This window comes from Castor canadensis, chromosome 7, assembly GCF_047511655.1.
Source record: "Castor canadensis chromosome 7, mCasCan1.hap1v2, whole genome shotgun sequence".
Taxonomy (NCBI): Eukaryota; Metazoa; Chordata; class Mammalia; order Rodentia; family Castoridae; genus Castor; species Castor canadensis.
The window spans coordinates 62814292-62841212 of NC_133392.1; the positions used below are offsets into that span (position 1 = coordinate 62814292).

A 26921-nucleotide genomic window follows, 5' to 3' on the forward strand; every position below is an offset into this window, starting at 1 on the left:
GATAAAAGATTTAACTATGATGTCTAGCATAGCCAAAAAGTGATAATGACAGTACCTCTTGATCCATGGAAGAATCATTATAGTTAAAATAGACTTGAAATGATGAGTTGAATACTAGAGATGTTTGAGGACACAGTGCAAATTAGTGGTGGGGCTGAAACTAGAGGTTAGGTCTCCTGCCTCCTTGCCCAGGGTCCCTTCCTCTAGGTCTGCTAGTAGCTGAAAGGCATCTGTTTCTTTTTGTTTACTCCCCCTGAAGTATACGCAAAAACTTGATGGTTCAAACTACAAAGATGTGATTTTTAGAATATTAACCTCACTTGAAATTTGTTTTTTGTTTTGTTTTGTCGTTGTTATTTGAAGATTACTGAAGGATTGCGTCTTAATGAATCATTGTTTATATATACAACTCAGAAAGGTTAGATTAGATGGAATAAAAAAGGAAGCCCAACCCTTGTTCATAATTGTATAGCTAAGTGCAAAACCAAAATTGGCGTAGGTAGAATGCTTTCCTTACATGTCTGTGTATCTAAATCTAAGCTCATAGACAGAAAGTGTGTGTGTGTGTGTGTCTGTGTCTGTCTGTCTAATAGCTCTTAGCATGTGCATTAGAATCTGCAGATTATGTTGCATAGTTTTAAATGGACATTTAAAAATGTTGTTTTAGAACTGTTTTACTTACAAATAAGTAGTGAAGATAGTACACTGAATTCCCGTATATCACCCCTTCCTGCCTTCCCTGTTATTAATATCTTACATTACTATGGCACATTTGTTGCAATTAATCAACCAATCTTCATCTACCACTCTTAACTAAAGCCCATATTTTACTCAGATTCCCAATGTTTTTGTCTTTTTCTGTTCTAGGATTAAATGACTCTCTCTCTTTCTGTCTCTCTTTGTCTCTCTCTCTCTCTGTCTTTCTCTCTATGTATATATCAGTACTGGGGATTGATAAATTAAGTTTTATTAGCATGTTTATTGAGGTGGAAGGCATTTATGTGATCGCCTATAGTTGGACAAGGTCTGAAGTCCCTTATAGTTTCTAATATTCTGATAAAAAAGATACTACAGAGTTCTGACTTGCAACATTTATATCTCCCCGTAACATGTCCAAGATCTTGTTACCTTACCTTATTGATATTAGTGACTCTTGAATTGTTTCTTAATTTTTACATTAGCTCTAAAAAAGACAAATTTGAAGCATCATATGCTAAATTGCTGGTGAAAATATTCTAAAGTGAATTGCCTCCTTTGGGAACCATGTGGATCAGCTGTCTACTTCAGGGTGCTTTTCTTCCTGAAAATGCCTTTTGAAATTAGCACCTTTTTATGAATCAATGATTGTTCATATATAAAGACCTTTACAAAAAAGTTCTTTAATTCTCTTCTAAAGTTGAACAAATGCATGTCCTTTGACTTAGCACTTCCACTCTTATATTTATGCACAACAGAACTGTGTGCATATACAGTAAACCACTGGTATCCGTGGGAAACATGGTGCCAAAGAGACTGTTGTTGAGGAAAAACTACAATTACTCAGGGTGCGTAGAGCCAGTGCTGTATTATGGATGCATGATTCGTTTTTCCATAATGTCTTCCAACTTCTGCTAAACATACAACTGGATTTAAACAAATCTAAAATTTTCACTTTATCACTTCAATTAAGCATATTAGGTGCCTTATTTGTTTATTTATGTTACTGGGGATAGAACCCAGGGCCTCTCACGTTAGGCAAACACTAAACCACTGAGTTACATCCCCAGCACTAGGTGCCCTTTTTGGCTTGGGAGAATTACCATAACTTTTACCTTGCTCGTTGAGCATCATTTGCTTTTTTGGGAGATTAAATTTTCACAAAATTAAGGGTAGGGAAACACTCAGCAGATCACACAGCAATTTAAAAACAACTGATTATAACATGGAAATGACAGAGCTTCTCCACATCAACTGAGCTGCATCAGGTGCACACAGGAATTAAAATTTTTTTTTGAAATTTCTTTTGATTATTTATCTATTTATTTAGACTGTGCTTGGTCAAATCTTGTGTAATAAATCCACAAATAAGGCGGGCTTACTGTAGTCACCAAAACATATGGATGAAGAGTCCAAACTGGAATTTTCCAAATGCCTATCACCAGTAGATTGAGTAAACAAGTTGTGACATAATCACACAAGAAATATTAAGTGGTGGTTAGAATGAACAAACTAAAGCTACATATAAAAATTTGTGAATCTTAGCCAGGTACAGTGATTTATGCCTGTCTATAATCCTAGCTACTTGGGAGGCAGAGATCAGAAGGATTGTGTTCAAGGCCAGCCCAGGTAAAAAGTTCACAAGACCCCATTTTGACCAATAAGAAAACTGAACATGGTACCATGTTCCTGTCATCTCAGCTACAGAGAACTATAAATAGGAAAATCATGGTTCAGGCCAGCCTGGCAGAAAGATGAGACCCTATTTCAAAAAATAACCAAAGCAAAAATGACTAGAGACTTGGTTCAAGTGGTAGAGTGCTTCCCTAGCAGGAACAGGGGCCTGAGTTCAAAGACCAGTACCAACAAAAAAACAACAAAAACAGGGTTTTGCGTATCTCATTAATATGATGTTGCGCAAAGGAATCCAGACACTAGTGGTGCATACCTGATTTCGTTTACATCAGTTTCAAAAATGGGTGAATTTAATTTGTGGTATCAGAAGTCAGGAAGTTGACTACGCTTGGGAGGGTTGAGGAAAGGGTTTGGCTAGGATATGAAGGAGCTTTTAGGATGCTTATAATGTTTTCTTTCTTGGTTTAGGTATTGGTGTTCACTTTGTGAAAATGAAGCTTATATGTTTTTCACATGCATGTTCTTCAAGGAAAAATGTACAAAAAATTAAAAAGTTGTAGCATTTCTAGAGAAGCATACAGTTTCACTGTGAACATTTAAGGGACATATGGAGAACAGGTTGAATGAATTAACCTTACAGTATAGAATAAATGGGGCCAGAATTACAGGATTATGAGGGGTGCTGTTGTATTACAGTCATTGGTATAAGATGAATAAAATCAGTGGTGGTAATGGCTTCTTTTTATTGTTCCCTGGTATGGGGGATGCCTTAGAGGTTGCTATTTTTTCTTCTCGGTCTGTATTAAGTAGAATCACCAAGTCATGATGTCCATCTACACTTCTGCTATAGTAAAGACTAATTAGTCACAGTGCAGCCCTGGCCAGCAGGGAGTGTGTGTGTGGGGAACTTCACATGACTACTGCTTGTGCTCACTGTGCTATGGATCCCTGCTGTGGACCTACAGCCAGCCTACAAGCTGATGCTGGACCCCAGGCCACCCCTGCTGGGTCCTCTTCCCTGGACCTTGCAGCTGGTACAGCACCTTCCAGTTGCTGAACCTGCTGGGCAGTGTGGTCTCTCCTGCGCTTGGATCCTAGTATCTGGGGCATGATCCTGGTGGGCCAGAGACTGGATCAGGTTGGACATAAGTAGAGCATGGAGCCCATGGGCAGGTGGAGCCATGGACCCGAGAGGAACCCCAGGACCTGAGCTGTTGGAATGAGATTACTTAAGCATCCTGGTTGTTAGAGCCAGAGAACTTCTTTAGAACTGGTATGGAAGAGCCAAATAAATATTATCTACTGACTCAAATACTTACAGAGCAGACACTGTTCTTGGGAGTGGAGGTACAATAAAACAGATTCCTAACCACCTGGAGTTAATTTCAGTGGGGGAGGGTGCAGATGATAAACCACAGGCATAATCAGTAAGCAAATTTTATAAAGTAGACTGGTGATGTGGAAGCAAAAGTAAGTGCAGGGTAAAGGGGTATAAATTTCAACTTTAAATAGGTGCTCAATTCTCCCCCCCTAGAAATAAGTATTTGAGGTGTTGAAATTTGTTAATTAGCTTGTTTTAATTATTCTGTGTTGTATTCAGAAGCCATTATCACTTTGTCTCCATAAATATACATAATTAATTTGTCAATTTGCAATTAAAAAACTTAAAATACAATAACTAAGGAAGTGGGCAAGGTGGGCTTCATTGAGGCATTTTATCAAGGACTTGGAAGAGTGAGAAATTTAGGGGAAGAGGGAGCAGACCATGCAAAAGATCTGAGACAGCTTTGTGCCCTGCATTCCCCAGAGCAGCAAGAAGGCCAGAGTGGCTGGAATAGAGTGAAAGGGGAAAAGACATTAGTGATGTTATAGGACACTGAAGACTGCATTTTACTCAAAATGAAGTGGAGAGCCATTGGAGGGTTTTGACAGTAGAGGGACATGCTTAGGTTTTAAAAGGACCAGTCTGCTGGGATGAGGAAAAAAAAAAAGACCAAGTAGTTGTGATTTGGGTCTGTTAGTGCATTCATGTGTGATAGTGTGTTCTCTTTCCCACTGATTGCTTTTGTTAGATCAGTGAGTGAGCACCAGTCTTGCCTCTCAGCATATCTTACTTTTTCTTTTCTTAACACTTAACCAGAATGTAGAATCCTCTTCTCCAATGGAGCCCTTCTGTGCGTTTTCTTATTGGTATCTTTGATTTTCCCAGTTACTTGGGTTAAAATTAATTTTGGATTTCCCCTTTTCCTTTGTAATACTTTCCTATCACCTTTTTAAAATTGTGGTAAGATACATATAACATAAAAATTACCATCTTAACTATTTTCTCAGTGTACAGTTTAGTGTCTCACCCTTTTATTTATTAATTAAGTCCTAGTAGGAGTCTGCCTTTCTCATCGATTTGCTTTTTGTGTTCCCATTATCAGTACCCTTCCCTTGTTTAGATTCTTATGTGTCTGAACCTTTGCCTAAATAGGTCCCAGCTTTCAGTGTTTCCTCTGTAATCAACCCATTCTAATCTTCCTGTCAGATTTCCTTTCTAAAACCTCAATGGTAGCTTAGCGGAAGAGCACTTGCCTAGTATGTGCAAGACCCATATTTATTCCCCAGCACCACAAATATAAGGAAAGAAAGAGTGAGAGAGAGAGAGAAAGAGACAGAGAGAGACAGAGAGAGACAGAGAGAGAGAGAGAGACAGAGACAGAGAAAAAGGGAGGGAGAAAGAAAACCTCACTACCTCATTTCCCGCCACAAAATTTTGGCTTGCCACTATCAAGTTTAATTCAAATTCCACCTTGGTATGATATTCAAGACCTTTTATAATTCCAATATGTTTTTCATCTTTATTGATAATATTTTTGGTAACTAGTGACTTCTTAGTAACTTCCAGATCCTGTAGCAGTGTACATTATAATTTAATTTATTCTGAGCAACAGTCTTTTAAACTAGGTACTATAATTGCTGCTATTGAAGAAACAGAAGAAAGAGGGGTCTAAATAACTTTTCCAGTCTAGAAAGTGACAGAATTAGGAGTTCAAATGTATGTCTGCACACTTCATAGTTGTAGCCTCTATCTCCATATGCCTTTTTTTTTTTTTTTTTTTTTGAGACAGGTTTCACTATGTTGCCTAGACTAGTCTTAAACTAGTGATCCTCTTGCCTCAGCTCTCCTGTGCAGCTGGTATTATAGGTACACAATGCCAGTTCTTCTCTGTTTTCTTGAATGCCTTGAGTAGGGTGTGCCCTAACTCCCAAGTGCATTCCCACCTTTTTCTTAGCTCTTTCACATTGCAGATTCACTGCCTAGTACACCCTTACTTGTTCCCTTCCCTGTACATCCACACTCTCTCCATCCCTCAAGACATAGTTCAGCGTGAGGCCCTGGGTTTGATCCCAGCACCAAAAAAGAAAAGACAAAAAAAAAAAAAAAACCTCTCCCCAAGACATAGTTCAGGTCCCTCTGAGGGAATACTCATCAGCCCCCTGATGTTTTGTGATCTTACTTCCTTGAATCTGTATCTTTTTTAAATTAGATTTTAGATAGTCACATCCTTTAGGAAAGGGCTTGGATTATGGTGTTTTTTTGTAATCTCCTGCAGGACCCTATTGTATAATAGGTATTCCATGTATGTGTTAATTGGTTCAAATGATAATAGAACCCTTAGCTCAAGACATAATGTGCATCTGTGATGGTTAATCTTAATTGTCAACTTGATTGGGTTGAAAGATGCTTAGATTAATAAAGCATACTTTTGGTTGTGTCTGTGGAGGCTTTCCAGAGATATTGACATCTGGGACAGCAAATCAGGGGAAGAGACACCCCCACCCCCTGAATGTGGGCAACACCTTCCAATAGGCTGGGGGCCCGGATGGAATAAAAGGGGAAAGATGAGTAAGATCACTAGCACAGGCATGCTTGCTCTCTCCTGTTTGCCAAGAGAACAGCCTCCTCCTCCTCACACAGTCCTGCTGCCATTATGGTCTGCCTTACCAGAAGCCCACAGTGTTGGAGCAAGTGAACCATAGACTGAAACTTCGAAACTGTGAGCCAAAAGAATTTTTCCTCCTTTAAGCTGTTTTTCTCAGGTATTTGTCATAGCAACAAAAAGTCTGCCTAACACAGAACCTAAGACTTTGTCTTGGTTCCTTGAGCTTCTTGACGTACTTAATGAGCCTAGCTGTCTTATTTTAGAATCAGGAATGAGATGCTGATGTTAGAATTAGATATCATCATTATCATTACTATTATTATTGAGACAGGATCTCACTTTGCTGCCTAGGCTGGCCTTGTACTCCTGGGCTCAAGCAATCTTTCTGCTCATTCTCCCTAGAAGCTAGGACTACAGGTTCATGCCACCACACCCGGCTAGAGTTAGATATTATTGATTTGTAGATGTAAAGCTTGGTAACTGTTGCCGCATACTCACTCAAATCAGAACAGCTTTTTTTATCCAGAGAGTACTACTTCTCACTGTCTTACCACTGGCATTTTGGTTCAGGCCAGCAACATATTTCATCTAGATTTTATTAACAGCTTCCAAATTAGTCTCCCTACTTTTGTCCCTTCTTCCTGATGGTCAGACCTTAGCAGTGGGAGTGATGACACCAGGCAGAAGGCTCAGTATCTTCTGATCTCACTTAGAATAAAAGACAAAGTTCTTCAGGTAGTCAGAAGTAGTGATGGTAAACCAGATTCCCAGAGGGGAGAAAGCCTCTGATTTGTAGCATTTGCATCTTTTCCTGGTATAATTACTCCCACACTGGCTGATTCAAAGTTCTAGAATGTATAACAATCTGCTCTCTAGCCATTATCGGCTTCAGCACACCACTGCTGAGCATTTGGCTCCCTGTCTGTCTCCCATCTGCTGCTATCTCCCTCTTGCCCACTCTGTTCTTGTGATAGTGACCTCGTTGCGGTTCTACAAACATTCTAGACATGCACCCACCTTACAGGTCTTTGCATTTGCAGTTTTCTGTGAGTAGAGTGCTCTTCTCCTTAACACATGTAGGTCTGCTTATTTCTTATCTCCTTCAAGTCTCTGCGCAAATATTCTTAATAAGTTCTTCCATGATTTTCCTGTATAAAAATTATTTTATTGGTTGTTCTCAGATGATTTCTAATAAACACTGTAGTCTTTTTGTGCCTGTTTGATGTCTTGCTGTAGGGATTTTTTACTGCTATTTCTAGGCAGTGTTGTCTGTGGTGGGGATAATGGATATATTTGCTTTCAAGGCTGAAAAAGAAGCTTTTCATTTTTAGATGAAAATATCTGTGACACATAGAAATGAATCAGTTAAGGCCTGTTATTGGTACTTGCAACTTTAAATTTCTTTCTTTTAAACAATTTTTTTGTGATGCTGGAGATGAACCCAGTGTCTTTGCACATGGTTGGCAAGTGCTTTACCACTGAACTATATCCCCATCCCACACTTTAAATTTTTTTTGACTTAAGCTCCTCACAGACACTCAACTCTTTCTCTCTATATAGTTAAGTGTGTATTTGGTATTGTGTAAGTAAAGAAAAAATAGAATTTGTATGCTTTATCTGAAGATCAAAATGGGTTTATGAGGAAGTTTTTCTCTATAAAATTAAAGTGTGTAGATTAGTATAGCATACTGATTTATTATTAAAAAGGTATATGTCTTCTCATGAGGTTATTGTTGTCTTTTTCCTTGACCTTAGTTGCTGCCTTATTTTTTTCTATATTAAGACAATTTAGACTTCCACTTGATTTGGTTTAAGTATAGCCTAAATGAGGCAGCAAGGTTGATTGTACTTATTGCCAGGATTTGTTTTCTTTCTTCTTCTTTTTCTTCCAGTCACATTTTGTCAGACAGAACAAAGATAAACTTAGTTTTCTGTTCATGTATCTGATGCTATGAATATTCTAACATACTCAGAATCATGATCCTTTTTTTTTTTTTAGACAGAATCTCACTATGTTTCCATGGTGGCCTTGTATTCCTCAAGTGATCTTTCCACCTTAGCCTCTGGAGTTCTAGAACTGCAGGTGTGCTCCACCATGCCTGGCCCACCCATTTTTGAAAGCTTCCCCCCATTATTAAAGAATTAAATATCATGAAAAAGTTGAGATATATAGAAAAATTGAAGGAGGAAGAAAATTGCTACTCAGAGACAACCATTGTTACATTTTTGTGTTCCTTCCAAACTTCTTTTTTATGGAGTTTACTTTTTTTTTTTTTTGTGCTACTGGGGTTTGAACTCAGGGTCTCATACTTGCTAGGCAGTTGCTGTACCACTTGATCCACTCTTACCAGCCCTTGTTTACCTAGTTTTCTGATAAAAGAATAGTTCATGTTTATACCAACATAAAACCATGTAACTGTTTTGCTTCCTTTGCTTAGCATTATCCAAATATTTGATAAACCTGTTGTACACATTAAATGGTAACATAATATTCCAAAGAGTAGCTACATTAGTGTTTGTGTTTGTACATACTTTTTACAATAGATTTTATGGGGCTGGTAGAATGGCTCAGTGGTACAACTGAAGGCCCTCAGTTTCATCCTCACCTCCAAAAAACAAAAATCAATTTTGTTTTTGGTGGCACATTTAAGAATAATAAAGACATTCTTTTCCCATATTTGCCTGTTGACCATTGTACTATATTGCTGTGTAAATAGAATTGGTTACTGCCCTATGGTTTTATATACTGAGAAGTAACAACATAAATGACAACTGATAATACAGTTATTTTATTTTATTTATTTATTGGCCATACTGGGTTTGAACTCATGGCCTCACTTTGGTAGGCAGGCAATCTGTCACTTGAGCCACACCTCTAACACAACAATATGGATGTTTAGTCGTTAACAGTTCATCTACTTGAGATGTCATCCTCAAGAACTATTTTCTATTTTGGTAAAAAGATAGACATTTTCTAAGGCCATTCTCTGTCTATAGATTTGGTAACCAAGAATATTAAGAAATGAACTTGCCTTATTTCATATAGCTTTCATATAGTTGTGTGGATATACAGGTTGAGCATTTCTAAACCAAAAATCTGAAATTCTAAGTGCTCCAAAATATGAAACTTTTTGAACACTGATGTGCTGGAAAATTCTAGTACAAGTGGAAAATTCTTCATGTCTGACCTCAGGTAATGGATCTCAATCAAAGTACAGGTGCATTAAAAATACTGTGTGAAGTTGCGTTGCACTTGTGTTCTCTGGCTTCTTGTTCCCTACCAGTGCCACCCAGATGGCCTCCCCAAACCGTGACTCAGCTGCCAGTAATGTTGCTGCTGACTATAAAGGAGCTGAGCCTAATGGGGTCACTGCCAGGTGTACTGTGGGCAGAAGGCTACAGGAAGAGCTGATGTCTGCTGCCTTCCTTGACTCAGATATGGAGCAGATGGCGTAGTATATTAAGATCTGAGTGAGAATAAGCTCTCCCTAGAGTTCCCCAATGGCTCCCTTTACAGTATGCCTGACGAAGTTCCTGTGCCCTGCTGCTGTCCTAGTGTGGACACCCAGAGTAACATCTGCCTGGACATCAGAAGGACAAGTGGTCCACCCTGTATGGTGGCAGGACCATCCCGCTCCCTCCAGAACCTGTTAGGAGAACCCAACATCCTTAGCCCTTTGAACACACATGCTTCTGAGCTCTGGGAACACCCCACATCTTTTAAGAAGTAGCTGCAAAAAACCTCCTCAGTGCAAGTCTCTGGCTAAGAGCTCTGATCTGGACTATGTGACCTTACTTTGTGTCTTCTTTTTATGTATTCCTTAGGTGGTCTTGATTTCTTTACAGGACTCTGTATCTTGAGTTATGTTGTTATTTTTTATCTATTTCTGTTTTGTTGTTGTTGTTCTTTTTGGGTGGCACTCGGGTTTGAACTCAGGGCCTCACACTTCGTAGGTGGGCACTTTACCACCTAAGCCACTCTGCCAGCCCTATTTAGTGTTGGATTTTTTTGAGATAGGGTCTCATGAACTATTTGCCTGGGTTGGCTTTGAACCATGATTCCCCTGATCTCTGTATCCTGAGTAGCTAGGATTACAGGCACCAGACACCAGCTCCCAGGTCCCGGCCCTGTTTCTGGTTTTTTTTTTTTTTTTTTCTTAAAACTAAGTCTCTGGTTGAGTCTTTGTGATGTATACTAAATAAATACATTGGGTTTTAAAATTTTTTTGTAAAAATAAAATGTGTGAAATTACTTTCAGGTTATTAGTATAAGGTATATATGAACATAAATTAATTTTGTGTTTAGATTTGAGTCCTATCCCCAAGATATCTGATTATATATGTGTAGATATTTAAAAAAATCTGAAAATGTCAACATCTGAAACATTTCTAGTCCTAAGCATTTTAGGAAGGAACACCCAACCTGTACTATACTATTTTTAAAAAATCAAGTCTCTTCTGTTGCACATTCCTTTCCACTCTTTTGTTGTTATTTGCATTGCTTATGCATGAAATTTAGAATGTGATCCTGAAAGGGGAAAGTATGAGAATTAATTTCTGCTTCTATCTTTGCCTACACAGTGTTATCAAACTTTTGTTCTATGTCTGACTGGTGAAAAATGGTGTCTCAGTAGAAACTTAGATTTGTATTTCTCACATGAGTGAAGCTGAGAAGTTTTTTGTTTTTGTTTTTTTCTTTTCTTTTCACTCTGCTGGTTATTGCCTCACATGTGCTAGGCGAGTACTCTACCACTGAACTACATTTCCAGATATTTTTCAAGTACTGTATTTTCTTTGCCATGAACTAAAAACTCATATTCCTTAACTCTTATGGTAATGTTGATCTTTTTCTTTGTAGGAGCTCTTTGTATATTAAGGAAGCTAATCCTTTGTGACCTGAATTGCAAGGTTTTTTGCTTTTTTTTTTTTTTTTTAAGTTTGTCATTTAAAAAAAGCAAGACAAAACAAGACACTTTTAAGTACTTTAAGTCTGAATCTTCACATTCAACTCTTGGGTACATTTCAGGCTGTATTATGTATAAAAGTAGGGAACTACCTGTAAGTGTTAATAAGTGAAAACAATGATACTTGTCCTGAAATATCTGAAGACAACTATGTGGATACAGTTTAGACTAGATTTACTTCTTCTTAGAGAGAAGCAAATTTCAGCTAAACATATGGGAGAATATTCTCTCATTAGATCAACTTTAATGTGTTGTGAACATTGTTGGGAATCGGATTTTTTTTTTTTGTTTATAGATCTGTTATCATAAAGGAAATGCCAACTCTTTTCCCAGTTCATTGCACAGAATAGGCACTATTCAATGTTGAATGAACCTCTGGATCATCTAGAACATTGGATTAGCTGATTTTAAGAACTCTTCACTTTCAAGTTTTTTCTAAAAATATTAATTTCTGAACCTACACATACTTTTATATAACTGTGAATTTATATTTATTTCCTCCTGTCTTACCTACTTCCCTCCCCTTCTTTCCTCCCTAGTCTGCTTCAAGGTAACCATGTAGCATATATCTTGCCATATTTTTCTCCATACTTGAATAATTACCTTATTTTTTAATCTGTCAACACACATTCCTCCAAGCACATGTTGTGTAGTTATATAGTTTTATAAAGTTGGAACGTTATGCATCCTTTTCTGTGTCATGCTTTTCTTAAGTAGTAATAAATAATAGAACTTCCTCTAAGCCAGTTAGAATAGCTTTAAGTCACTAATTCACTGGTTGTATAATATGTCATTACATAAAAGATTATTCCATGGTATGGCTTTACCTTTATTTACCTGATCCCCTACTGACTCACTTTTTTCCACATTTTTTGTCACTGTGAACATTGAAGTAAGCACCTTGTATATGTCCTTACATACTGGTACATTTTAAAATGAGATCAATGGGGCGAGATTGCTGGTTCAAAGGATATACATATACACATTTAGTAATTACTGCCAGATCACTTTCCAAAACCAATCCTTAGAGTCTTCCTAAGGATCCCTTTTGGTTCATATAAAATCATAAAGCAGAATTATATAGCTTTTAATTGTCATTGGCTATAGGATTTGCTGGATGCATACAATCTAGCTAAAAGTGTTCTGTTATAAAATCAGTCACCTTTCTGTGTTTGAAGTGGCTGTGTTACTTTAGCACAAAACAAAATTCTTTTGTCAGAGCTCTAGTTTATGTACTTGGAACCAATGTAATGTTCTAATAGATTAGATGGTAAATGGCATTGATACAATTTTAAAAACCTGACTTTGATGATAGGGGTTAGGAAATAAAGACCATTTTGGTAATAGATTTTTATTTTTAAATTGGCTATTCACTCGGTTCCAAGAGGATTAATTATAAGAATCTCTCTAGTAGTCTCTCAGCTTGAACAGATAAATATAGAGCACCAATGTTCAGAGAGGGAACTCTGTAGAAAATGTGTGGGTAGTTCTTATAGTTTCACATAGCAGATAACATCTAGAATAAAGAACAGATACTCATTGAGGATTAGTGTTCTTAAAACATCATCAAATAGAACATTCCCCAAGTCTAGCATTCAGAACCATTCATAATCGTCTCATCTACTGAGCTCAACACACTTTTCCCTAATCCCTAATCCCGTACTTCTCTGTATTTGCCACACTCATTCCCAGTGCCATTCTTTTGTTATCATCCTTTGGAAGGCATCTTACTCCCTTTCTACACCCCTGCTTGCAATCCATCTTTTCATTATTCTACATATGTGTCTTCTCCTTCATAAAGCCTCTTGGACTGTTCTGATCCACATTGATCACTTTTAGCTCTTAAGTCCTGTGGCACTGATGTTTTGAATTTTTTCCAACTGGTTCCTGAGTATATGTTTGCATAGTAGTAGAAGGTTTGTTTTTTCCCTTTAAGTGCCGATTGTATATGAAGCACTATTCTAAATGCTGGGTTTACAGAAGTGAGCTATACAATGTCCCCGTCTTCAAGGAGTGTTTATGTTTTATGGGGTGAGGCTGCCAAGAAATGAAATAATTAAGGAAATACTACATAGTAAGGATCTCATGAAAAAAAATATTAGGAAGAATGAGTCAGAGCTCTTAGTTGCTCGGGACAGAACTCACTCTAGTTAGTGTAAGCAGGTAGACTTTTTTCTTTTTTAGATGGACATCAGATAGCTCATAGACTCTCATAGACTCTTCATGGAAGCCAGAGAATCAGTCTTGGAGTCTATTTAGCCAGAAACAATGCCCAAATTGTACCACTGGGCAGAAATCACTGGAAGCTCTACTTTTGCCATGGGAACAGGAATTAGAACTTTTGTCTTTGCTGAGTATGGGATAGATCTATGAGAACCTATGCCATTTCCACAAATATCACACTGAAATGTTCAGAATGGGTTCCATTTGGGTCACCATTACATCATTTACTTCCTAATTGAAATATCATGTGGGTGTGTTAGAGTCCTAGAATATTGGCCACAAACCTGCCTCCTGTTTGCAAAAGAGACTGGGAAAGTGAATTTTTACTTCTATCTTAGTAGGCTTTATAAGAGGAAAATTTCCCCAAAACAAGAAAAGCTATTTAGCTGGCAGAGTGGCTCAAGTGGTAGAGTGCCTACCTAGCTAGTGTGAGGCCCTGAGTTCAAACCCAGTGCTGCCAAAAAAAAAAGTCTATTTAAAGGTACAGCATAGAGAGTGATTGGAAGACCAATTTAGGTTTGACTAGTTGGAAGGCCTCACTGAGAGAATGATACTTAAGCTGACAAATGCCAAGGAGAAATCCACAGAAGGATATGGGTGAGAAGCTTTTCAGTAGATGGAATAAGTGGAAAGCCCCTGGGACTGGGGTGAGGCATGGATGTTGTATCAGCATGGCTTGTTGGAGGAGCAGTAGGTTGACTATTGGGGCTGGAGTGTATAAGTGAGAGGAAGTGTAGTATGAGGTAACACAGGAGAGGGGTTTTAACAGAAGTCTGAGGACATTCAACTTACTTCCTTTTTCCTCTGAGATGCTCTGTCAAGAATAGAGATATAATTATAGGTGTGTAGATAAGAAAGGCACTTCTGTTATTACTAAACTATGAACTATTGGGTATCATGGAGTGACTAAAATTATTGACATATTGTTCAGGAGAACAGCATGAGGGATCTAAGAAAGATAAATACTAGAAAGACTGCATGTCCAATGAGTAGAGACACAAAGCCTTCTGTTTTTTATTCTAGTGTCCCATCCTGTAGACCTTGAAAGAAGTCACTTCTTTATTTTTCTTACTTTGTGTCCAGGAACAGTGTACTGTGCTTCCAGTTACTTATACTGTGCTAGCTCTCTTGGCTGCTTTGAAATAACAAAAGGCTGCAACTCCAAATGTATGCTGATTGTTCCATTTCATGAAATAATTGCATTATAAGCTGGGTGTGGTTGTGTATGCCTGTAATCCCAGCACAAATGGGTTGTCTCAGATGTTATAAGAATAAGAATGTCTTTTTAAAGCTTCTTTTTATTTCATTATGAATGTAGCACCTATCCACTTATTTGAACTGGTAACTCATAAAATCACTTTTTAAAGAAGATAGTTGTTATGTCCTTCTCATTGTCATTCAGAGCTTTTGAATGCTGTCACCAAGAGATTGTCATAATTTAAAAAATTGGAATGGAGATTATTGATGTGTAAAGACAGATAAGTGGAAGAAATTGAAAAGCGCTGCTAATCTAGTTCAAGCATGGCACGATCTGGTGAGCTGAATTAAATTTCTAAGGAATCTGCTTGAGCAGGGACGACATGACTGCTGAATTTATCATACAACTGCTGTTGGTTTCTGGCATACACCTTAAAGACCTCACTGGGAATATAAGAAATCTATTGTATCTAGTACTGCAAGGTTTTGCACATAACGTTTTGATTGTTTTACCTTCCTTCACCAGGAATGTGGATATTTAAGGAATTTATAGCTGGTTTAACTAGATTATGAGAATAGTTTTCATAGCCAGCATGTGTTCCATCTTTTGGAGTAGCAAATATAGACTATTGATTAGCTTGATTAAATTGGACAGAGCATCCATGAGATCAAAAGGGCCCTTTCAAATGCTTCTTATACATCTAGTAGCAATAATATGGGTGTAATTTTTCACCAAGAGCATTTGTGTCTGATTAGTATTTAGTGGAAAAAGATAACAGATACCTGTAAGAAGTGCTGGAGGAAGGTGAAGAGGGTTGGAAAGAGCAGACTGTGTTAGGCTGCGTTTCAAGCTCTAGCTCCACCATTTCTTCTTTGACCTTGGAAAAGCCACGTTAATCTCCAGAGTTCAGTTTTCTCCTCTATAAAATGGGATGGATAAAAATCTATCATGTAAGATTGGTGTTTTTTTTGTTTTCATTCTGTGGTACTGGGGTTTGAACTCAGTGCTTTATGCTGTCTTCTAAAGTTGTGAAGATAAAGTAAGGCAAGGTCTGAATAGTATTTAGGCAAGTTCTTGGCACTCAATGTATAGTTCCTTCTATATAAAATGTTTCTAATTTACATATTTTGGGGAAGTTCAGATAATTTTACATAGATTAAATTGGAACATCTCAATCTTTACTAGTCTTTCTGACAGCTTAATTTCACAGAAGGTATATAAAACAAACCTAAGTCTGCTTATTTTCAAAAATTTTATTTATTTATTGTTTTTTCATAAGGTTCTAGGTTCATAGTTTTGGAGGCTTCAGTCTGTGACAGTTGGCTCTATTGCCTTTGGAACTGTGGTGGCACAGCACACCAGGGAGAGAATATGTGATGAGTAGACCATTCACCTCATGGCAGGCAAGCAGAGGAAAGGCTGGGTTCATATTATCTTCTTTACAGCAAGTCCCCAGTGACTTAACTTCCTTCCACTATGCCCTACCTCCTAAAGATTCCACCATCTCCTAAAAGTGTCATGAAGCAAGCCTTCAACAATGGGCTTTTGGAGGACATTCAGTATCCAAACTACAGCATTAGTAATGGTGGTAACGATAAAGATTAAAAAAAAAAAGAGAAAGATAACAGTTTCTGGAGTCAGTTATACTTTAATCAGAAGAATAGCTTGCAACTTACTAGCCATAGATTTTGGGGAAAGCTACTTTTTAAAATCTCTGAAACAAAGTTTCCTTGTTCATAAAATGGACATAATAATACCTCTCTATTCTAGTCATTATGAAAATAATATGTGATGATGAATGGAAAGTACATGGCATATATGACAGGGACATCTCTGCTCTCCCTGAACTTACAGCACAGTGAGGAAAGAGGGACAATAAGCAAATACATGTATAGTAAATCAAATAACAATAAATGCTCTAAGGAAAAATAAAAAAGGATAAGAGGGAATGCTGGGATAGGAGGAGGGATACTATTTTTATATCAGATAGTTAAGAAAGGCCATACTGATGTGACTTTGAAGTAGAGGGAGTGAGCCATGAGGGATCTGTGGGGTGAAATATCAGAGTAAAGGATCTAACCAGTGCTAAGGCCCTGAGGCAGGATAAGCTTGGCATGTTCTAGAAGGACACTAGAGTGGCAGAGCAGACTAAGCCAAAGGAGGAAGTAGTGGGAGGTGAGGTCAGAAAGGTAGGGTCTGGCAGATGATGTGAAGGAATTTGACTGTTACTATGAATGATTCAGGAAACCATGAAGAGTTTTGAGTAGAGAAGTTGTGTCATTTTACCTAGAATTTTTTAAAGATACATTCTGTAGATGTGCTGAAAATAGACATTGGAGGAATAAGGACTGCAGGAAAGACAAAGCTAAAGGGCTTTTGTGATAAGAAGTGAGAGATGATGGCAGACTGGACAAAATGGTAGTAACGAAGATGGTGAAAGACGGAGTCTAAACACATTTTGAAGAAGAAATTTAAAAAGATTTTCTGACAGATGGAGAATATTGTGTGAGAGAAAGGAGTCAGGAGGACACTATAAAGTTTTTGGTCTGAGAAACGTAGAGGAAGGAGAAGATTGTGGGAGGATAAATACTTTTGAGTGGGGGGAATCTGGTGTTCATTTTGGTATATGTTGAATTCGAGACATCTATTAGATATCCAGGTGGAGATGCAGTGGACATGTGAGTCTGGAGTTAAAGGGGAAAAAAATCTAAGCTTAAAATGTAAATTTTGGGGTCAGCACATATAAATAAAACATTTATAACATACAATTAAAACATATAAATGAACTTTAAAGCTAGTATAGGAGAAACTGCTTCAAGAGTGAGTCCTGGGGCTCTCCACGACTCAGTGAAGGGAATAGAGAAGCCACCAGTGAGAACTGAAGTGATGTCCTGGAGGCCATACAGAGAGAGCACATGAAAGAAGAGGAAGTGATCAGCTATGTAAAATGCTGCTAATAGGTTTAAGACCAAGATTGAAAATTGGCCATTGGGTTTGATAATGTGGAAGTCACTGGAAATCTTGATGAAAGCAGTTTGGAGGAAGCAATTTTGAGAACTAAGAGCCTGACTAGAGTATATTTTTAAAAGACTGAGATGAGAAGAACTGAAAGTAGTGAGTTTAGAAACTTGTTCAAGGAGGTTTGCTTTAAAGGGGAGCAGTAACTAGAGGAGAGAACAGAGCTAAGGAAGCTTTTGTTTAATTGCAAATGAGTGGTATTCAGCATGTTTATATGATGTTGGGAAGGACTCAGAAGAAAAAGAAATATTGTTGCTCATGATAGAGAAGAGGTAATTCCTGGAAATAGTTTGTGAATAGGCAAGAAGGGATGGGGTTAAGTACACAGTAGAAGAGTTTGGCTTTAGATAGGAACCAACTAGGTTATCCATAGCAACAAGGAGAAAGGTAGGGCATGTATGTACAGGCACAGTTAGTGAGGGGAAGTCGGAGTTGGAAGAATAGGAAAGATCTCTTCTGAGAGCTTCTATTTCCCCTCCCCCTCACTACTGACACACACTCCACACAACCCAGTGAAATAATAAGTGGCAATGAACAGGAGGTGCTGTAGATTTGAAGAGAGAAAAGAACATAGAGAGCAGTTATAGGGAAGTAGAAGGTTGAATGGACCAAGACAATGAAGAAGGATTGCTAACAAATCTCTGGGCCTATGGAGGGTGAGAGTGATGAATTTAAGATGAGACTTGTTAGTGTGGTTGTGAGAATTTTCTCTAGTCTCAGTCACCCTCTGGGATATATGGTGTAGAGTAGGAGGGGAGCTGGATTTAAGCAGGATTTTACCGAACAGATGTTATGAAGGAAAAGAATGTGAAATTGGGTGTGAATGCAAGTGAGTCTGTCTGTCTGTCTGCCTCTCTTTCCCTGTCTCTCTCTCCCAGAAAAAAACAAAACCAAACTAAACTCTTACAGTATTGGAACTTGGATATGGCCAAGTAGGGGTGCTTGTCTGTAATCCTAGCACTCAAGAGGTTGAGGCAGGAAGATTGAGTTTGAGGCTAGCCTAAGCTACATAGTGAGTTTGAGGCCACGAGCTACTACATAGTGAGACTTCGCCTTAAAAGAAGAAGGAGAATAATAACTTGCAAATGAAATTGTGGTCTTAGAAAATAAGAGAAGTGATAGAAAATTGTACATTATTCTTCTAGAAACTAGAACAAAAGTAGATATCAGACCAAAGAAACACTAGTGACATGGGCAGGATTCTAGAATTGGTGATTAAAAGATGGCCAGGTGTGATTGCTCATGTCTATAACCCCAGCTACTTGGGAGGTGGAGCTTCGAAGGCTTAAGGTTTGAGATCAACCCTGGCAAAAGTGAGACCCCCTCCATCTTAATAAACAATCTGGTTGTCATCGTACACATCTGTGATCCTGCATAGATAGGAAAGATTGCAGTTCAAGGCTGGGCCTGAGAAGAAATGCATGACACTTTTGAAAAATAACAAAAAAGGATCAGAGACATGGCTCAAGTGGTAGAATGCTTGCCTAGTGAGCATAGTCCCTCAGTTCAAACTCCAGTACTTTGCCTCCTTCCCACAGCCAAAAAAAAAAAAGTATTGGGTTGGGATTGTGGCTCAGTGATGGAGCTCTCAAACCCAAACTTGAGAGCATGGGTATAATCCCTAGCATGCGTGTAGATAGAGAGATAGATAAATAGGTAGATAGAGGACAGTAAAGAATATTTGAGGAGGTGATTGCTGCAGAATATCCTTCCTTTCTGAATGTGGTTGTGAAGCTAGTAGTGGAGTGAAATGTTATAAGCACACCATTATTGGCTGAACAAGCCCTCAAAGAATTGGAATAGAAAGGATGCAGATGTCTAATGTTCGTGACCATAGTAATAGCAAACAGTGGGGATTGGTAGCAGAAGATCACTATACTTTGCCATTTTGTTCACTATTTTAAAAAATTACTTATTTTTAAGTGAGAATTTTGAGAGAATTATAGATTCACATGCAATTGTAAGAAACACTATAGAGAGATCCAATGTGCCCATAACAGAGATTCCCCCAGTAGCAACATACCGAACTGGTATAGTGCCACAACCAGGATGGTGACATTAATATAATCCACAGATCTGTTTGGGCTTTCTCAGTTTTATTTGTACTTATTTGTGTGTGGGGGTTTATATTTTGATCTGGATGCATTTTTGTCACATGTAGGTTCCTGTATCCAGCATCACAGTCAAGATAACAAAACAGGGCTTGGTATGAAGCTTGGTGCTAGAGTGCTTGCTTGGGCACACTGATGGCCCTGAGTTTAATCCCCAGCACTGAAAAAAAAAAAATATCCAGTTTACCCAATGATCTGGCTTCCTGTTCTTCTATAAACACACCCAGTTTTCTTCCCCTAATTCCTAACCCCTGGCAACTGCTAATCTGGTCTTCATTTGTATAGGTTTGCAATCTTAAGAATCCTGTATAAATAGAATCATGCAATATGAAGCCTTGTGAGATTAGGCTTTTCCACTGAGCATGATAACCTTGTGATTCCTTTAAAAATTATTGTGGTAAAATATGTATAACAATATTTAGCCATTCATAAGTGTATAATTCAGTGATATTAAATACTTCTACAGTATTGTATAACCATCACCACCATCTCCATCTAAACCTTTTTTATCATCCTCAAAAAAAACTTTTTTAAGCAATCACTCCCTCTCCCCACCCTTCTAAGTTACTCTACTTTCCATCTCTATGAATTTGCCTATTCTATGTGTCTTATATAAGAAGAATCATTTGTTTTTTGTGTCTGATTTATTTCACTAAGCATGTTTTCAAGGCCTATTCATGTCCATAGCATGTATCAGCATTTTATTATTTTTTTATTGTTGGATAGTATTTCAGTGTTCAATATATTTATTAATAACAGGTTTGGAATATTAATGACTTGCTTTGCATGTCTGTATATGACCCGGAGCTGGCAGTAATAATAAGTCATATAATTAAAGTGTGGGTTTTTTTCCAAATAGAGATTGAAAATAGCTATCAGACTACAAAGACAGACTAAATTTTTCACGATGGAGTAATTGGAGTAAAATTCCACATATGATTCCAAAATAATAGTGTAATTGTAGATGAGTGCACTGTGGTTTAATAGCCAGTAACATGTAACTTCCTGAAGGGTTTCAGTTGACATCATACTCAATTCGAGTGCCCAGTGTGATTTGGCCCTTACTACTAGAGGCAAAGCAAGCCTAGGTGCTCATCATCACATAAATGGATAAAGAAAACATATACATGTTGTTAAAATATTTTCATATCTCAAGTTCCCCAACAGAGTGGAGAAGGTTCTTTATTACGCACAATACCTTTGTGGATCCTTGTGAAGTTTTATAATCAGAATACTGCAAAATACTGACTTTAGTTTTAATTGTCTCTGTGGAAAGGGATTGCAGATACTCATTTTCTGTGTACTTAATTTTAGCTTTTAGAATGAGTATATATTCTATAAAAAAAGCAGTTGTAAACAAATATTTCTGTTTTGCAGATCAACACAAATTAATACTTTAAAAGTTTTAAAATTAACTTAGTAAATTAATGGAAGCCCTTTTAGTTTGTTAAACCCTTTGCATGTGTTGGGGCTTAGAAACAATACCCCCGAAGTGATAACCTCAGAAAGAAAGGTTTCGGTAGTATTCTTGTGTCCTCTTGTCTCGTATCCCTCAGTCTCCCCTAATACAAGCCACAGAAACTAGAATTCCTGATCCCCAAGACAGGTAATAAACACCAGAGCCCCTTTCTCCCAAAGCCAGCCATAAAACCTAAAAGTATTATTACTTTTATCTTCCTCTGCCTTTCTGTCTTAGAGTTAGCCATAAAAGAATTCTCTGATGTACCTTGTATGGTGGTAGATCATGAGACCATAAGACCATCATTTCACAATGCGAGGCGGGGAGTCCTGCATCCCAACTCCAGGAAGAAGAAATACTGCTGAGAGAGGCCAGGATGCATCTGAACAGATGGGCTCTGCCTATTAGCAGTGTTCACACCCCTTTTGCCTAATCAGGCTTCATCAAACCTAAGCTTAAAAATACGTGGTTCACCCTTGGGTCTTTGGGTCTTCAGTTGTGTAAAATTATGGTAAATTAATGTTATGCATTTCTCTTGTTACCCTGTCTCTTAGTATAGGGCTGTTGGCATGAACCTTTATGACAGTCACAAGGAGGATCATCCCTTTCCTGTGCCTGCATGTTTTAAAAAGTGTATATAAATAGAGGGGTTGGCTATATGGGTTTTTCTTTTAGCCTTTGGACGGCTGCTTTGCTTAATGTTTACCTTTATTCCTTTCTGAACTTCTCTGGATGATGACAATGAAAGTTGGCTGGGCTTTGGCAGGGCATTCTTGCTCAGATTTACCTTCAGCCTCCAGGTTTGGATTGTGAGATAACTAAATACTAAGATTCTGACAAATTTCTGTGATTCATTTCCTCCCCCAACTGTTGCAGTCTAAAACTCCTCCTGTATTGTGTAAAGGCTGTTAATTCTAAAAGAAAGTAGGAGTGGAAAAAATTGTATTCTCTTAGGAAAGTACTTCCTTCGAACCTAGACATCTTGTTTTCCCTCAGATGGTTCTGTTATATCCCCCAGAGGCCAAGGGTTGGCCCTTTATGCTTATTGAGAAAGCAGCACTATGACCCATACTTGCCTCCTAGAGACATTTGTTGGAAAAATGTTGCTAAGCTGCTTTAGTAAATAGGTTGTAAACAAAAACTCCAAGCTACACCTCCTCTCTTCCCCCTCAATTTTTTTCTTAGTAAATGTTAGTTTAGAATTTTGATTATTTAAATACTTCACTTCTGCCACATGCTTTTATTTATATATAAATAAATATATTTGCTTAACTCAGGATTTAAAAACTGAATTGGTGAAGATGGCAATAGTTGATTGATGTGAGCATCCCCAAAATTTTACAATGTGGCTAGGTGCTTTGAGTATATATTGTTATTTTAAAAAAAAATCATTATTTTTAATAGAAAGGCTGAAGCATTTATTTTTATTTGACAGTTATTTTTTTGTTTGTTTTGGGTGGTACTAGCGTTTGACCTCAGGGCTTTGTGCTTGCTAGGCAGGTGCTCTACCACTTGAACCATATCCGCAGTCTTCTTTTTAAAAATTTTTAGCAGGTATCCATGTTTATTAGATAGACATAGTGATTAAGTTTTTGCTGTATCTGGGACTGGCCTAGTGGCTCAAGCTGTAGAGTGCCTGCCTAGCAAGCATGAAGTCCGAGTTCAAACCCTGGTACTGTATGCAAAAAAAATGAAGATTTTGCTGTTTCTGTACAGTGCAGACAAATACACTAATGGTACCAATGGAATTTATTATTCCAGAATAATTTTCACTTTTCCCAGACACTAATAGGACCCTTTCAGATTGAAATTAGTTTTTTTTTCTTTCTTGAAAGTTTTCTTGGACTGTATAGTTTTACCATTTTCTGAAGTTTAAACTAATTTTTTTTTGAAACAGGATCTCGCTATGGCTTAAGCTGGCCTCAAACTGTCTATCCTTTTGCCTCAGCTTCCCAAGTGCTGGGATTATAGGTGTTTGCTGCCATACCTAGCTCCTTAAATTTGTTTTAAACTGATAGATTAAAAACATAAAAATTGTATTATATTAACAGGGCTGTCACATACTTTTAAAATCTGTAACATTTTGTTAATGAAGAGATTTTTTTTTATAATATGCTTCCTTTCCTTTGCTTAAGATTTTTTTGCCTTTGATGATTTTTTTTTAAACCAGGGATTTAGCAATCTTGTACAATCTTGGATGCTGTTTCTTTTTTATTATTATTATCATCTTTTGGCAGTACTGGGCTTTGAACTCAGGGCTTCATGCTTGCTATGCATGCTCTCTGCTGCTTGAGCCATGCCTTCAGTGGATGGGTGCTGTTTCTTGATGTCAACATAAAGCTGCTTGCTGTTTGACATAGTGTGACATAGTGTGCTAAGGAGACTTGTTCCACTAGAATTTAATCAAAGAGCTTTCACAGGCCCATTGCTTTCAGTGTTAATAAAGCTTCTGCAAGTCTTTGTTTATAATTCATTATAATGTTTCCCCCAGTGTTTTGGTCTTGTTAGTAAAGCATGGAGGGCCTATGTTGTGTATGCTGTAAATGGCTAGAAAAACTTTTCTTAAATATAGCTCTTCACTTATTTTCTCTAAACTTCAGACCCTTCTCAGATGATACCATAGTAGTTGTTTGTAACATATTCTAAACTCTCCCAGTCATCACCTTGCATTCTCAGAAGTGTTTGTTTTTGTGGAGTTTTTGGTGCTCAGGGTTAAAACCCTGGGCCGTGTGCTTTCCATTGACCTATATTCCCAGCCTTTTTTTTTTTTTTAACAGTTTTTTGAGCTCTGATTTATGTACCATACATTACTCCTTTAAATAACTCTTTGATCAAATGCTAGCAGAACAGTTTCTCCTAGCACAGCATGTCAAACAGCAAACATTATATCCAGGATTGTCCACTATTCAGATTGCTAAAGTATTTTCTTAGTATGATCATAGAGTTGTGATCACCACATTCAACACCAGAATATTATTATCACACAAAAAAGAAATTCCATAATTATTAGTAGTTACTCTCCACCCTCTCCCCCTTGCCCCCCAATCACTTATCTACCTCAATTCAAGAAATATGTATCTTTAAAATAGGTTTCTGGAAATTTTGAGCTGGAGAAATATTTTAAAAGAATGAGAAAACTTAGACTGGAACTAAGGACAGAATTACAGTGTGTTATAAATAAAAAGCCCTGGAAAAGCTTTTTAACTCGTTAATGGAATAAAGTTTGTATTTATAGTAGTCAGAAGAATTTATTTGAAGAAAGTGGAGGGGAAACTGGAGTAAAGTTATATGAATAGATGCCCTGGGACACTGAAAAATTCCTCCCATATTTTCCTCCTTTGGTATATGTCCAACAAATAAAAAATAGTCTCTGGGGCTGAAGGGTGTACCTCAGTGGTATAATGTTTGCCTGGCATACTTGCCCTGGATTCAATCCCCAGCACCACAGAAACAACAAAACAGTAGCCTTCTGGAGTGAGGAAGAACCAGTCATGTACAGTCATTGTGTGTGTCCTACTTCCTGCATTTAGCCTGTAGATTGAGAAAATGTTAGAGCCATTTTCCTCTGGTTGGTACTGTTTGCTTAGTGAAATGAGACAGGAAGACAAAGGATCTGTTTAGTAAGTTCATGGTAAGCAAAGCAACGTGGATTCGTCTTTATTTTGAAAAAGGAGATGTGTACTAACAGCCATACTGTTCACATCCTAGCCTCTTATTTCAGCTGTTAAGAATTGATTATAAATAACAGAGTATAAAGAAATGTGATGTGAACTTTAATTTCTTATCCGTGGAAATTCTGTTTGGCACAGCTCATAATGGTCATTCCTCTACTTAAAGTCTTCTGCTGCCTGGAAAATAAGCTTAAAACCTGCAAGCTTTGGTATTGAGAGCCCTTGGAGGTTTGAACCCTGTCTAGCCTTTCAGGCTCACCCTCTCCCGCCCCCAGACAGACCTTATGGTTCTCTTACTTTTTGCTTCTTTTTATGGGAATGTCCTCCTGTTCCTTTTCTACCAGAAAAAAAAATTCCATTCTTCGTGAATTTGTTTAAACTATTAGAAGGACATTCTTAACATTATTATCATCAGCTAAACATAATAATGTAAAATATGTTTGGATATGTATTGGAAGGCAAATACTGTGTGTGCTTAAATACTGCAAATACTATAGTTTAAATGTCATGCCATTGTGGTGTGCACTGTGTAGATACACAGTGAGTTGTAATAAAATACTGAAGTAGAAATTGTGACTTGAGGAGTATGGATGTAATTTATCTTAAAAATTTTTTGACTACTCTGACTTGTTGACTGGCTTCCAAAAAACAAAAAGCTGATTAGCATACATTGTAGTGAAGTTCATATTCAAATTTAATGTAGACCATTTATACACTTTAAAAAATAAAATTTGGGATTATGCTTAGTACAATTGAATCTAAACTATATTGCATTAAATAGGATTTTTTTTTTTTTTTTTTTGTGGTACTGGTATTTGAATTCAGGACATTCCATTTGCTGGGTAGGCACGCTACCACTTGAGTCACATCCCCTGCCTGCAAATAGGATTTTTTAAATCTTATGTTAGGAATTGGAAAGGCAATAAAGTCAGACTAGAAGCTTTTGTGTTTTTTTTTGAATTATAGCTTGCAAGTATTAATTTCAGTTCTAGGTGAATTTAGAATTTTAATAGCTTCCCTTGGAGTAGTCCTTCAGGTTTTTCTATTTATGATACAGAAAAACATTTTCCATTTAAAAAAATGCTACTTCTTACTCTCTCACAGAAGGGGTTTTGGGAGTCTGTGGTTATTCAGCCTCTCTCCCCTGAAGTTAGCCAGTGAAGAAAATTAAGATTTATTTGCTCCTTCATTTTGATTCCATCAGATAGTGTCTCTTCCTCTTGCTGGAGTAATTATGAGCTTTCTTGTTTGTTGTTCTGTGACCAGCCAGAACTTCTTTTGTGAAGTTTTCTCTTCCATTATTTCAAAATAGGAAGTTCCCCAATTTGTATGTGAGCATAACAGTGATACAACAGAATATCCCCTAGAAATGGTTTTCCCAAGTCAAGCTTCTTATTTACCAGTTTTTTAAATTCTTTATTTCTGTCTGACTTCTGACTCCTATCCCCAAGAGTAGTTTGTATGTTGTTTGTTTTTTGGATTTCTGACTTCCAGTCCAGCCAGATCATAAAAAGCTAATGTAGTACAAGAGTGAATTCAAACTCCAAGGAACTGTGAGTCATTTGCTCCTCTGCTGGGGAAGCCAACATGCTGCCGTTAAGTGTGGTTGTGTCTCTTAATTAGCTCTGCCAGGACACTGTGGCAGTAGGGAAATGAGAGCATGGCTCTGAGATGAAGAGTTTCAACATCTAATAGGTAAGATTTCTTGCATGCGTAAAAAGATTCCAGCAATATTTGGCATCATGTAGGCTGTTCTGGAAAATGTCAGGAGTTAATGTATCTATTTATTCGCATATTTAATTGTAAACACAGCAGTCTTTTCCCCATCAGATACAATAGTTAACAACTTTAATAATTGAGCTCTTGAGAGGGCAGCATTTAGTTTCCCACGACTAAATACAGATTTCAGTTGTCATAAGCAAATTATACTTTTAAAATGTTCCTATGATTTATAGGTGCTTACTGAAAAGGATAAGTGCATAGGAAGTCTGATAGTAGAAGGTATTTCCATACCAGG

General features: G+C 37.5%; 1 protein-coding gene and 1 pseudogene across 5 annotated transcripts in view; both read left to right on the forward strand.

Annotated features, from left to right (window-relative positions):
* The window catches only part of Mcu (mitochondrial calcium uniporter), a 166524-nt gene that overhangs the window by 16914 nt on the left and 122689 nt on the right, over positions 1-26921 (forward strand). The window lies entirely within an intron of this gene.
* Positions 3-26594, forward strand: LOC141424814 (ubiquitin-conjugating enzyme E2 C pseudogene; annotated as a pseudogene).